The sequence below is a fragment of the Squalius cephalus genome (assembly GCF_949319135.1).
Source record: "Squalius cephalus genome assembly, chromosome: 4".
NCBI classification, from domain to species: domain Eukaryota; kingdom Metazoa; phylum Chordata; class Actinopteri; order Cypriniformes; family Leuciscidae; genus Squalius; species Squalius cephalus.
In genome coordinates this window covers 3,549-17,942 of record NC_137125.1, presented here as the reverse complement: position 1 = coordinate 17,942, position 14,394 = coordinate 3,549, and the positions used below count along the sequence as shown (strand labels likewise).

Here is a 14,394-nt window from a genome sequence, read left to right as displayed (position 1 = left end):
ACTGGAACACAGCGGCTATTTCCTGGTAAACCTCTAACCCAAGAGTCACATGACCTAAACCAACCACTAAGAAAATGGTTTACAATAATCAATTTCTTTGTTATAACACCAAACTGCCACAAGATGGTGCTAACAAATAAAAAACAAATGTGTGCCATGACACTCCCCGCCTGGTATTGTTTAGATACCACCATATAACCTGAGAATGTTCACATAAGACCTCACAAATATCAGTCCTCCGTTGGCATGAGCAGAACTGTTTCCGATATAGGTCTGAGGAATGTTTTGATTGTCCCATTCCTTGCAACTCTTAGTTCAACCGTTCTGACTCTTTTGTCACTGCTGGGAAAAATCTTGGTCACAAGAGCCATAGGCCATTCATTGCGCTTACTTTGAGCATCCTTAAGAAGGACAACATCGCCCTCTCTTAGATTTCGTCGTTCCTCTTGCCATTTGCTTCGGCTTTGAAGCGTTGAGAGGTATTCACGCCTCCATCTATTCCAGAAAGTATTAGCAAGATGTTGCACCCTTCTCCATTGCTGTCTATGGAGATTGGTTTCCTTGAAGTCACCTGGAGGCGGGAGGAGTGTATGACCCTTTTGAGTTAGGAGCATGGCTGGCGTTAACAAGAAAGGTGAATCTGGGTCTGTGGAAATAGGAACAAGGGGTCTTGAATTGACAATTCCTGTTACCTCTGCCATCAAGGTAGACAACACTTCATGTGTCAAGCAGGAAGGACTGATCTGTTGGAGCATGGAATCTAGTATGCGCCTGGAGACTCCTATCATCCGCTCCCAGGCTCCTCCCATGTGGGATGCGTGAGGTGGATTGAAGACCCATGAACAACCCTCTCCACCCAGGTACTTCCTCACACTAGGATCTTGAGGATCATTTACCACAATTTCCAGCTCTTTACAGGCTCCTACAAAATTGGTCCCGCAATCAGACCGGATTTGTTTGGCAGGACCTCGTAGAGCAAAAAACCTTCTCAAGGCGTTTATAAAGGTGGATGAATCCATACTGTCAATCAGCTCAATATGTATGGCACGAATACTCATACAAGTGAAAAGAACAGCCCATCTTTTGCTCTGAGCTTGTCCTCCTCGCGTGCGCCTTGCGACAACTGTCCAAGGTCCAAAAACATCAAGACCGACGTGCGTGAAGGGAGGTTCAGTGCTCAGGCGATCGATGGGCAAGTCCGCCATCTTCTGCTCAGTTACCTTCCCACGAAGCTTGTTGCATACGACGCACTTGTGTACAATGCTGTTGATAAGCTTCCTAACACCAACACAAACCCTGCATTGCGGATAGCTGATTCAGTAAACACACGACCCTGATGCTTGACTCGATCATGGTAATACTCCACAAGTAGCTTCGCAGCATGACTTCGTCCTGGAACAATCAAAGGAAACTTCTCTTGGAGATCCAAAGTTGCATTTTTAAGCCGACCTCCTATCCTGAGAAGACCTCTACCATCTACGTAAGGGTTCAGGTTTTTCAGAGCGCTGTGCCTCGGGATGTCATTTCTTTTGGCGATGCAGGTGAGCTCTTCTTGGAAAGCTTCCCTCTGAACGCTCTTGATTACAACTTCCTCTGCTTGTAACAACTCTTTCACTGTACGAGGCCTAGCACAGTAGTGCCATGAGCTGCAGGCTCTTTCTCTATCATCAGACGACTTGTAAGTCTGGGCGACATGTATGAGAAAAGCTATGGCTCTGACTAATGACCTCCAAGAAGAGAATCGCTCGAATCGTTGACATTCAAGATGAAAATCATCGGATACAGTAGTAGCAAGAGGACGAACTTGTGTCCAACTCTGGCCCGAGGAGGTCAAATTCCCTCTCCTCCAGAGACAGATTCTGATCCATTTGCGACAGGAAGGCAGGTCCTGTAAGCCAGGTGGTGGTGCCCAACAGAGCTGCAGGAACCGAGCGGGTGGCGTGATCTGCAGGGTTATGCTTAGTAGACACATAGTGCCATTGCATTGGGTTTGACACTCTGTGGATACGCTGCACTCTGTTGGCTACATATACATAGAACCGTCTTGTCTGGTTATAGATGTACCCCAGGACGACTCTACTATCCGTGTAAAACTCCACAGCATCTAGAGTGAAGTCCAGCTCGTTTGTGATTATCTCTGCTATCTCTGCAGCTAAAACCGCAGCTCCTAGTTCCAGCCTGGGAATGGTATGAGCAGCTTGCGGAGCTAATTTGGCCTTCCCCAAGACGAACCCAGTGTGACATGCTCCTTCGCCATTGATGACACGAAGATATGCCACTGCTGCAATCGCTTTGACAGAAGCATCAGAGAAAATGTGGAGTTCCTTCCTCAGAGCTGTAGAGAGAGTAGTATAAACATATGTTCTAGGAATCTCCAGCTGTTTGAGATCTTGTAGGGATCTCCTCCATGCATTCCATGCTTCTTCCTTGTCTTCAGGGAGGGGAGAATCCCAGTCACAAGTCTCACCTGAGAGTTCTCGTAGCAGGAATTTCCCTTCAATGATGACAGGGGCAACAAACCCAAGTGGGTCGAAGAGACTGTTGACAGTAGCCAGTATCCCTCTGCGAGTAAAGGGCTTCTTAATGTCGGTTACATGAAAGGTGAATGTGTCCCCCTTCACATCCCAGCTAAGTCCGAGTCTACGTTGGATGGGAGTAGGGTCAACTTCCAAGTTGAGATCTTTGAGTCCCTTCGCATGATCTTCGATCGGGAATGCATTCATTACTTCCTTGCTATTAGAAGCAAACTTGTGCAGTTTTAAATTTGAAGTGGCCAGCATTTTCTTTGTTCGTGTCAACAGATCGATTGTTCCCGCAGCTGTGGGTGTTGACAAAAGTCCATCATCGACGTAGAATTCTCTCTCTACAAAGTGTCTGGCGTCTGAACCATATTCCTCCTCACCATAAGCCGCTGCTCGTCGAAGACCATAAATGGCTACAGCAGGAGATGGACTATTACCGAACACGTGCACCCTCATGCGGTATTCAATAATCTCTTTGCTGGTGTCATTATCCTTGAACCAGAGAAAACGAAGGAAGTCTCTATCTTCCTCTTTCACAATGAAGCTGTGAAACATCTGTTCGATGTCTGCAGTTACAGCTACCAGCTCCCTTCTAAAACGCAGTAAGACTCCCAAGAGGCTATTATTTAAGTCAGGACCAGAGAGAAGAACATCGTTCAAGGAGATGCCCTGTTTTTGCGCGCTGGAGTCAAAGACAACTCTGATCTGACCGGGCTTCTGTGGGTGGTACACCCCAAAGGTAGGTAAATACCAACATGCCTGGCCTTCTTGAAGAGGAGGGGCTACTTCGGCATGGTCACGATCAAAGATGTTCTGCATGAAGGTAACAAAATGAGACTTCATCTCAGGCTTCTTCTCCAATGTGCGCAAAAGGGAGGTTAGGCGTGTAAATACCTGTTCTCTATTATTAGGGAGTCGTTGGCGAGGTGTTCTGAATGGGAGTGGTGCGACCCAACTATTGCTCTCGTCCATGAACATCTCTTTATCCATGATGTCCAAAAAGCGCCTGTCTTCAATAGACAATCCAACTTTATTATCCTCCTTTGTCCTCTCAAAGATGGTATCTCCTATGGCATAGTCATCAAAGATGAAGGTGCCATGCGCCAGAGATATCTCAGGCAGAGGCTTGATGTCAAACTTCTCCCTAACGCTGAGTTTGTTGGGACATGGAGGAAGTAGAGAAGGACGTCCATTATCAAGTACATGGGTACGGTAAGCACTAAGTGCTGCAGACCTGTGGACGGATCCTAAGCAGACGTCTCCGACTACGACCCATCCTAGGTCTAGTCTTTGCGCGTAGGGTGCGTTATTAGGACCATTACGTTGCTCCCGTACTTTATGAACCTGAAGGATGTCACGACCCAAAAGAAGAAGAATTTGGGCTTCCGGATCCAAAGGAGGAATGCAATGAGCGATGGGCTTTAGGTGAGTGTGCCAACGTGCTGCATCAGATGTTGGTATCTCGACCCTGTCGTCTGGCATATTGTTGCATTCGATCAACGTTGGCAATTTCACCTTCATTACTCCATCTAAAGACTCTATAATGAAACCAGTAGCTCTTCTTCCCACAGTCTCTGTCACACCTGCACAGGTACGTAGAGTATATGTTGACTTCTCTCCTTTGACATGCAGCAAGTCGAAGAACTTGGTTCTAGCGAGCGATCTATTGCTCTGGTCATCCAGGATCACATCAAGCTTGATTGCTCCTTCTGGGTGGCCTTCTGGGTAAACCTTAGCCAGGCAAATCTTAGAGCATGACCGTGAACATTCACCGTAACCACAGACTTCTGTACACTTGGAAGTTATAGCAGGTTGAGGCGTGTCTATCTCTCCCTCCCCGCCATGATCAGATAAGTTTGAAGGCGGTGGTCCTGGATGAAGCGCTGCGATATGAGCATCACTGCCACATTCCTTACATTTAATAGCTGCCTTACAGTCCCTGGCCAGATGAGTGGTTGTTGCACAGTACCTGTAGCAAACACCTTTCTCCTTTAGAAAAGTCTTGCGCTCATCCAGAGGATTGATCCTAAAACCTCTGCAACGATTGAGAGGGTGGGGCTTCTTATGAATCGGGCAGATCTTATCCACATCATCCAACTCATAGTTTGAGCTGCGTGTCTGACTCACAGTCGCTGCTGACACTTCCGTCTTGTGAGTATAGACTGAGCTTTTCATTTGTCTCTTGAATTGCTGCTCTGGTTTCAACACACTATGGATTCCTGAAGACAGAGCAAAACTTGGATCGTTGCGTGTTCGAGCCTCTCTGCAGATGAAATCACAGAAGAATGAGAATGGAGGAAAGGCGACTTGATGTGCTGTTTTGTACTGAGAACCTTGAGCCATCCACCTCTCCTGAAGACTGTAAGGTAACTTATCTACGATGGGAGCAACACCACGTGCAGTGTCAAGAAAAGTAAGTCCGGGTAGGTAGCCTTCATGTTTCGCAGACTCCACTTCCTGTAGAAGATCTCCAAGTTCTCTAAGCTTTTTCGCATCTTTGTTGCTGATTTTTGGAAAGCTATCAATCCTGTCAAAGAGGGATTTCTCAATAATCTCTGGAGAGCCATAGCAATCTTCCAAGCGCTCCCATGCTTTTCCCAAGCCTGTGTTTGGATTACCTGTGTGCACAGCTCTGATCCTTCGCACATGTTGTGAAGACTGTTCTCCCAACCATTTAGACAGAAGGTCTAACTGCTCAGCAGCTGATAGGTGCAAACCTTCAATTGCGTTGATGAAAGAGGACTTCCACGCCCAATAATTCTCAGGACAATCGTCAAACTTGAAGAGACCTGAATTAACAAGCTCTCGGCGTGCTAAGTACCTGGCGACCTCACTCACATTAGTGTCGTTGTTGAACGATGGTTGTGGTGTTGTCTTATATGGAGAAGAAGTGAACGGTGGAATTTGGTATTTTTGACTAGTTGTTTGCACTGACTTCTGAGGATGCTGCGTTATACTCTCAGTATCAGGTTTATTGTTGGAATCTCTGACATCCCAAGATGCTAAGCGATGATGCCTTGGAGGTGTCTCAGGCCTCAACACATGGACAATGGGCTTTAGAGGTAGTTGACATGTTTCATCTCCAGCTGGAGACAATAACCTCAGTTGAGACTGATTCATGACGTAATCACGAGTGCGATCAGAAACTTCTCTCACATCAGAAATCCTTTCTCCAAGTTCACTATCTGCTGCTGCCTCCAAAACCTTTGTCTCAGCAATGGCTGCTGCCACCTCACTTTCATGCTTTATAACTGCCAGAGACGCTTCCATGCATGCCTCTGTAACTTTCAGTTGAGCTTTCTCAATCAAGATTTCTGATTCTTTTTTAAGGAATTCAGTCCTGGCCCGTGCAGCTTTCAGTTTAGCGCGAGCCTTGGCAGCAGCTGCGCTAGCCGATGAGCTTCTAGATCTATTAGTCGAAGCCGAAGCTATAGATCTTGTTTCTAATGCTTGACTTCGCTCTGTAGCTTCCCCTGCCTCCATAGCTTTCTCAGCCTCCGTAGCTTTCTCCGCCATCATGAATTGCTAATACTGTCTAGGAGTACAGGGCGTGATGATGAACGAGGAATGATGGAGTTAAAGCTTGCTTTCCTTGAACTTCAGTGCCTACTGAGCGGTTGCCTTTTTACTATTCCGTCCTAGATGCGTGTTCCATCTACGCAACACTGCCCTTTTCTGACTCCTGTTAGCTATCTGTCAGACGCAGTAGTAAAGTTGAAAGTTTTACTGTTTTGTTCTTTCCTCTTCTTTCTCTTTTTTGTAAAACTGAAATATACAAAGATTACAAATGTCTTGTTACAAAATATTCTCAAAATAAACACATGAATTTCCGCTGTTTACAAATATTCTCTGAGCACATATCAAAAGGCTACAATCAGTTCTTCTTAATGTAATTATAAACAAATTGCCATTACTGTTGAATAGTTCGTTTTTAAACTCAAACTAATGAATTACAAATATTTATATACACGTTCATGCAAACACTGAAAAAAGATAACAAACTTACAGGCAAAGCCTTTCCGAGGCACAAAAACATAAAGAAAACAGAGAGATGACTTGTTGGCCCACCGCATGGAAAGAAACTGGAACGCAGCGGCTATTTCCTGGTAAACCTCTAACCCAAGAGTCACATGACCTAAACCAACCACTAAGAAAATGGTTTACAATAATCAATTTCTTTGTTATAACACCAAACTGCCACAAGATGGTGCTAACAAATAAAAAACAAATGTGTGCCATGACAATAACAATGAAACAAAACCAAAAAAAAAAAAAAAACAGAGCATTTCTTCATAGGAGAACCTTTTTTTATCTCTCCAGAACCAACTGTGAGAGATAAATACAGTGTAAGCATAAACACATACAAAGAAATGAGATTAAGAGAGCAATACAGTTCACTGAATCTAGGCCCCATGTAATCTCGCGAATTCTGGTGTGATCGCGCGATATGTAGTTTCTATAAACAGAACTACCAAACCAGGAACAGTTTTCCATCCGGAGGAGTATAGGATAGAACTCTTTTCTGAATTACCTACCGATCTCTCTTTTCTGTGGATTTTGATTCTACAATGGGTAAGTAGCCTACAATATTGAAATAATTAACTTATAAAATGCTTTGTTTATTTTTTGTTCCTTTTTAAATGTACTGGGAAAGTAGCCTGCTGAGTAAATAAAGTTTTAACTATTGTTCTTGTTTGAATTGGAATAAAAAATGTTTTACTGATGAGTGACAATAATAAGTAACAAACTTTTATAGTAAAACTTTACAAAATTAATTTTTAAATATAGTCTACAGATAAAAAGTTAAGGCTGCATGAAACATTCAAAATTTGCTTAACAGTAAAAGTTTACTTAACAGTAAGCATTTGAATGCACACTGAATAGTCACCCCATGTATATTGTGTTCATGGTAAAATGATTTTTTATTTTTAATATACTAATTCAATAAATTATTGTGTATTTCAGTTCCCTTTACTAGGAGGAGAACAATTGCTTTTTTACTTCTGCTGGCAAGACTACGGAGGAGGGGTAGGAGAAGGAGCCAATACTGGGTCCATCCACTGAACCAGTGCAGGCCTCAACAAGGAGATTTTTATCATCTTGTGGAAGAACTGCGTTTGGACAGTCAACGGCATCACCAGTATTTTCGGATGAGTGCAGAGAAAATGGATGAGCTTCTCTCAATCATTGGCCCTGAACTCACCAGACAGAATACCAACTACCCCAGCAAGCAATAGCCGTCATTTCAACATCTGGGTTAAATATAGACCCGATATAGTCCGGCTATGTGTAACCCACTTTTAGCCCAAATAACATTTAATCTGGTTAAATGTATTTTTTTCCAAAATAACTTGTGAGATGTAGGATATTCCATCATGTAAGCGAAGTCAACTGTGATTACAAGTTGTTTGGTTTGCATTATTTTACATGTTATATGTGTAGGCTGTGCGTAGCCACGATTTAGCTCGTATTCAGACCCGGCTATTGTAGACCACTTTTAGTCAAAACTGATTAATTGTAGTTTTTTTGCCAGGAAGTGCATGAAATGGTTAATATTTCATCACGTTCGCATTGGTAATGATATCTACAAGGTTCAATGTGTCATTTCACGACATATCGATCTGTAGTCACGATTTAGCTCCGAATTGGACGGGCTATATGCGGTCTGCTTTAGCCCGCCTGGCGAAATCAAAGCAATCTGGTCTACGTACGGCTTGGCTATAGCCCTGATTCAGACCAGCGAGCTAGTATAAGAATATTAGTCTTAAAAATGTTTTCGCTCACACATCTTAATGTTTGCTGTCACACATAAACATAACATTCATACACAATCTACGATATGACTGTCTATCATTTCAAATCAAATCAAATGCAATGGCATTTCTCAACCGCTAGATGGCACAATCGAAACACTACTGAGACATGACTACTGGGACTACTGGCATTGCGCGACTAGATCACTTTAGCCAGATCTCGCGATACACATTTCCGCCATTTTCAATTTTATTTTACACGAGGACGAGGCAGCTGTCAGAGAGCAACGGGCGAGCAACACTCTGAAAACCTTCAAATTTCTACTTCGATCTTGTAAGTATGGGTGTTATTTTTGTTATGTTCATTGTTTAAATTAGTTAGTTGTTATTATGTGTAGAAACCGTGACATTTTAACATTACCATTGCAGAGTACTATTTTTCTCCAACAAGTTAACGTTACCTGCACGTGTTATTGTAACTGTGTGCCCATATCTAAATTCAAGGTGGTAAGCATGAAACTATGAATATTATCATTACTATTTTTTATTATTATTAAAGATACCAATATATTTTTGTTTTTAGATTAGAGTGAGAAATAATAGTTTTTGATTTAAGGCAAATTTTCAAAGTACTTTACATAAAACTTAACAACATAGTGCAACATGAAAAGAAATGATAAAAAAAAAAAAAATTCCTTTCCAATTAATAAAAGGTAGTGGCAAACAGTAAAGTCTTTAAACTCGATTTAAAAGAATTAAAATATGCAGCATACATTCAGTTTTCAGTGAATTTGTTTGATATGGTGCATAAAAACTGAATGCTGCTTCTCCATGTTTTGTTTTGACTTTTTATTTTTATTTTGACTTATAAATTTGATATAAAAGTAGCTGGCTACTGTCCCAGATGACCTGAGAGGTCTGCTCTGGATGGTTTATAATGCATCAGAAGATTAGAAATTTACTTTGGCCTTAAAATGTTAATTAATTTAATAACCAGCTGTAGTATTTTGATATGAATTCTTTGACAGACAGATAGCCAGTGTAAAAACCTCACAACTGGAGTGATGTAATCCACTTTATTCGATTTCAAGACACTGTTTATCGCAAATTATCCAGCAATCAGTCAACAAAGTACAGCAATTGAATATACAGAACACTTGTCACTGACTACCATTAAATGTCTTGTTACCAACATTCTTCAAAATATATATTTTTGTGTGTGTTCAACAGAAGAAAGCCATACAGGTTTGGAACCAAGTGAAAGTGAGTAAATGCTTACATGATTTTTTTTTTTTAGTGAACTACCCCTATAAGTATCTTTTTTATGTTCATTAGAGTTATATGAGTAAGTGATAAAGAATGATTTATAGGGATAGTTCACTTTGAAATTAAATTTTGGCATGTTTTAGCTTATCTTAAGGGAATCCAAGATGTAGGTGTCTTTGTTTCTGCAGTAGTTTCAATTTTGATATTTTTAAGTCAAACTGTTCTTGTCTGTCAGTCAGTCATATAATGCAGGTCTATATGGTCACTACCTGAAAGAGCACGATTGTTGTCACGATTTGTTATGATTTCTCTTACATTATGAGCGCGCTTTTTGACGTGCCTACATTTGTAATTAAAAAATTTTGGTCAGCAGTAAAAATTGTCTAACGAACAGTTCCGTTTGTGTTTAAAAATCAAGAATGGTTCAATACGTGTAACGTTACACCCCTAAAATATATGTATGTGTATATATATATGTATATATGTATGTATGTATATGTGTGTGTGTATATATATATATAATTAGTGCATCATTATGCAGGCAAAAATAAATTTTCAATTATTGTTATTAATTTATTAATAATATTGATATAAATTATTGTCTATATTGATATAAATTATATAGTCTCAATCTATATTCCGTTAACTCTATATTGGCCAGCTCTAGTGTGCATCCTAGCAAAAGTGAATGACTGTAATTAGTTCAAAATGATTGTCATCAATGCTTTTCTTGAGCAATAATTTTTTTCTTTTTCTCATTTGGCAGACGCAGTGATGACCAACTTTCCTTCGGCGACTGAATGGGAAATAAAAAAATGCAATTTCTGGTCATTTTAAACAAGCACCAGGGAGAGCAGGGGGTGGTGGTTATGGATATAAAGCTAACAATTAATTCTTAAAAATGTTAGTATCTTAAGTTGTTTTACATATTTTCCAATATTTTATTTGTTCATTTTTCTGTTTGAATGTTGTCTAAGTTGTTAATATAATTGTTCTAAATAAATCCCTTTATAATCAATTAGTTTGGATGGATTTTCATTTATGAGAACCTGTTATATTTGAGTGAAAAGAATCCTTATGCCTCATTTTGTTGTCTATTACATGTATATGTAGTGTAATTGATGACTAGTCTATTCTTGGGCTATGGTTAGACGTCTATTAGATTTTCACTGACAGCCCAAAATCAGCCTTGTTTTAGCCTAGACCCATATTGCCTGTCTATTAGACGTATATATGTAGTCGTTTAATAGTGGTCTAATTGATGACTGGTCTATTTTTGGGCTATGGTTAGACGTCTATTAGACGCATAAATATAGTCATTCGATAGCTGTCTAATTGTCTATTCTTGGGCTATGGTTAGACGTCTATTTGACGTATATATGTAGTCATTCAATAGCTGTCTATTCTTGGGCTATGTTTAGACGTCTATTAGATTTTCACTGACAGCCTAAAATTAGCCTCGTTTTAGCCTAGACGTCTGGGCTGTGTTTTGACGGCTATTAGACGTCTATTAGACGCAAAATTGCTTGCTGGGTACAGGTCCGCCATAGAACCAAAGCAGAGACTGGCTGTTGGATTGAGGTGAGCTTCAGATTACATACACAATATATCACAATAGGTTTGAACTTTTATTTCCAAAATAACAAAAATAAACAAGATAGTAACAATTTGTAAATTCTGTTTGTAAATGTTCCTAATAATCTTATCTAAAACATATACATATCTATAAATAGCAAAAAACACAGCAAAATAACTATTTACAGCATAAAATGGTAATATACAAAATGTGTTTAGGAGTGCTGCCCTACCCCCACTGTGTATCTTGATCAGAGGAAAGCATCTGTGTGAATGTTCCGGTTGGGTTTATTGATGGGGGTTGGGTTAATGGCCTGAAAGTGCCTGGCCTAGACAAGGTTGCAGTGGGGGTGTGGAACATAGGGGGAGGGTGTGAATGAAATGCACTTGAATGTGCTGCTGGTTCCTGCCTTAAAGCTGGGCTGCTTTCTATTTGTTGCAGTAAGTTTAAAATGCCAATCTTGGCCTGCTGCCTCCTGTTGTGATCCAGTTTATGGAGCAGTGGAACCAGGCTCAAGGCAAAATGATAACTTTCATCAAGCTCAGATTCTGGTTTGGGAAGCGGCTCCTGTAAGATGGAGAGAAGCCGTTCTTCCACATCTGATGTTTTGTGGTCTGTGGCTCCTCCTTGCTTCAGTGGCAGTTGGGACTTGAGGCACCCTATCCCTTGGGCTCCTTGACCTGTGGTGCCTGTCTGTAACCCCAGATGTAGTGTTGCCCGATGGTGTGGTTGTCTCTGGTCCCTGGCTGCCCTGAGGCACTGATGAACTAATAGGACCCGTTTCATCAGATCCACACATTGAGCAGTGGTGTTGAAGATCTTTCTTCGGACAAACCACTGCTCAAATTGCTTTTGGAACTTAAAAAAAAAAAAAATTAATAATTGGTTGGCCTTCTGACACAATTATGTCATACACACAAAAAATATCTATCACTTTTTTTAAATGTGGATATTGAATTTAACGATGATGTTGTCAACAATACTGATATTTAATTAAATACAGACCTTCTTGGTAGCAGGTGGGGCAAAATAAAGGACATCATTTCACTATATTTCCATTCCTTTTGTGTTCCTCCTGCTGAACCGCTTGCAAGCACTTTTTTTCGGTGCCTCACAAAACTGTCCCTTAGAGTTCTCCATTTTGCCTTGCAAAGATCAACAAAAAAAAAAAAAAAAGAGACAGACAGATTAAAATAATATTCACACATATAACTAATCTTTGTTTTGTTTTTTCCATTTACAGATACTTGGCTTCTGGTGACTCATTGATCAGCCTTGCATTTAGCTACCGCCTTGGCCACACAACTGTAATGAACTCCGTACATATGGTGTGTGCTGCCATTGAAAAACACATGATGCAGTCATTTTTGCCCCGGCCGACTGCAGATTCATGGAAGGAGGTTGCACAACGGTTCTGGGAAAAATGGAACTTCCCAAATTGCCTAGGAGCACTGGATGGAAAGCACATTGTTATTCAAGCACCACCCCTTTCCGGTAGTCAGTATTTCAACTACAAAAAGACATTCTCCATCGTGCTTTTGGCACTTGTGGATGCAGACTACCGGTTCAGGTGCATACAGGTCGGGGACTTTGGCCGAACATCTGATGGTGGGGTGTATGCAGGGTCAGATTTGGGGATGGAAATGGAGGGAAACACACTACACGTTCCTCCTAGTACCGCTCTGCCTGGTGCTGCTCACCTTGGGAACGTACCACATGTCATGGTGGGTGACGCAGCATTCCCTCTGAAGCCCTACTTAATGCGACCTTACCCAGGACAGAACCTCATCCACAGGAAGAGGATTTTCAATTACAGACTCTCAAGGGCAAGGATGGTAGTTGAAAATGCCTGTGGCATTCTGGCGTCACGTTGGAGGATTTTCCATCGAAGGATTAACCTTCACCCCAAAAATGTGGACACTCTTGTTGTGGCAGCTTGCATTCTGCACAATTTCCTCCTTGCCCCAACAGAAAATGTTCAACTGCTGGAAGAGGCATCAGAACTGGGGAGACGCATGGCACCAGTGAGGAACATGGGGGGGAAACAGGGCTTCAAGAGAAGCCTGTGCTATCAGGGAGAGCTTTGCAACTGTAAGACTGGAAATACTGGTTGAGGCCTGGTCTGAGACAAAGGGCTAATTACCATTTGACCTCCCCATACGACCTCACTTCCGCAAACTACTAAGAACTCACACAAGAATATGGTTTAATGTGAATTCTTATCATTGACTGTTATGTTTTTGGTGTCATTTGAAATGTCTCAAAGTGAGTGGTACAGATATCTCATATCCAGATAGATAAAATAAAAGGTAATAAGGTTTTAAGAGTTTATGGATAACTGACTTACAAAGGAAGGTGGTCTCTCAAGCAAATGGTCACCCACCCCCATGAAGGTTCGACCACTGCATGCAAATTTCTTTTGTTAGTACATGTTTCCTTGTGAAAGGTTTGTGTATATAAGGAGATGCAGCAGAGAGTTCGGGGCCTTTTCTGTACTTCAGATCGGTCCGTTAGGCTGAGAGATATAGATCTCTCAGCCTCATGTATTTCTTAATGTTGGGTTTGCATCTTTTCTTTATTCCGGATAATTTGATGTTTTGTATCGATTATCTTTGAATTGATTATGAAATTGGCATGATACATTTACCTGACATAATAAATTGTTACGTGATTATTCCAACTGATTTTGACATTGTTCATTTAATGGTTAAAAGGAATAGTCAAACATTCACCCATGATTAATGATCCACAGATATCATTAAAACCCTTTCATTTATGGAGTCAGATGAAATAAACGAGAGAATACATAACTAAATGTATTGTAAATTTAACCAACCAATACTTTGCATGAGTGAGGACAGAGCACGTGATAACCTTCCCCGTGTATTGGCGGACCGGCAGATTGGACCAATATATCGGGCCTTACAAAATGGTGACCTCGAGACGTGATCTCAAAACAGATCAAAACAGATTCACGAGAGACGTCCTTTCCAGCAAGTATTGGGAGTTTAGAATCAACAAGAGGTTTTAACATCTTCTCTTTCTTCCGTGGTTGTGGTAAGTCAATTTTCTTTGCATTCTTAGAAGTGTTGAAGAAGTGTTTGCATTGTTTATGGGTAAGCGTGATGCCGCAGCCAGATGAAGAGTGATTAGATTTTAAAGATCTCCTTGTTTTGCCTAAGCAACAGGAAGCAAAACCTAAAGTGAGAATAACATCTTCCAAATAATTAATAACTCGATGAAGAGCCGAAAAAGTAAAGCCTAAAAGTTTTAAAAT

At 41.0% G+C, this 14,394-nt stretch overlaps 1 long non-coding RNA gene across 1 annotated transcript; it reads left to right on the top strand.

Moving 5' to 3' along the window:
- The first annotated feature begins 6,940 nt into the window (after positions 1-6,940).
- On the top strand, positions 6,941-13,792 carry LOC307156841. The gene is made up of 6 exons (XR_013820821.1): positions 6,941-7,094; positions 7,488-8,609; positions 8,705-8,782; positions 9,506-9,538; positions 10,308-11,122; positions 12,361-13,792. It is a non-coding gene; the product is annotated as an uncharacterized lncRNA (long non-coding RNA).
- The last annotated feature ends 602 nt before the right edge of the window (positions 13,793-14,394 follow it).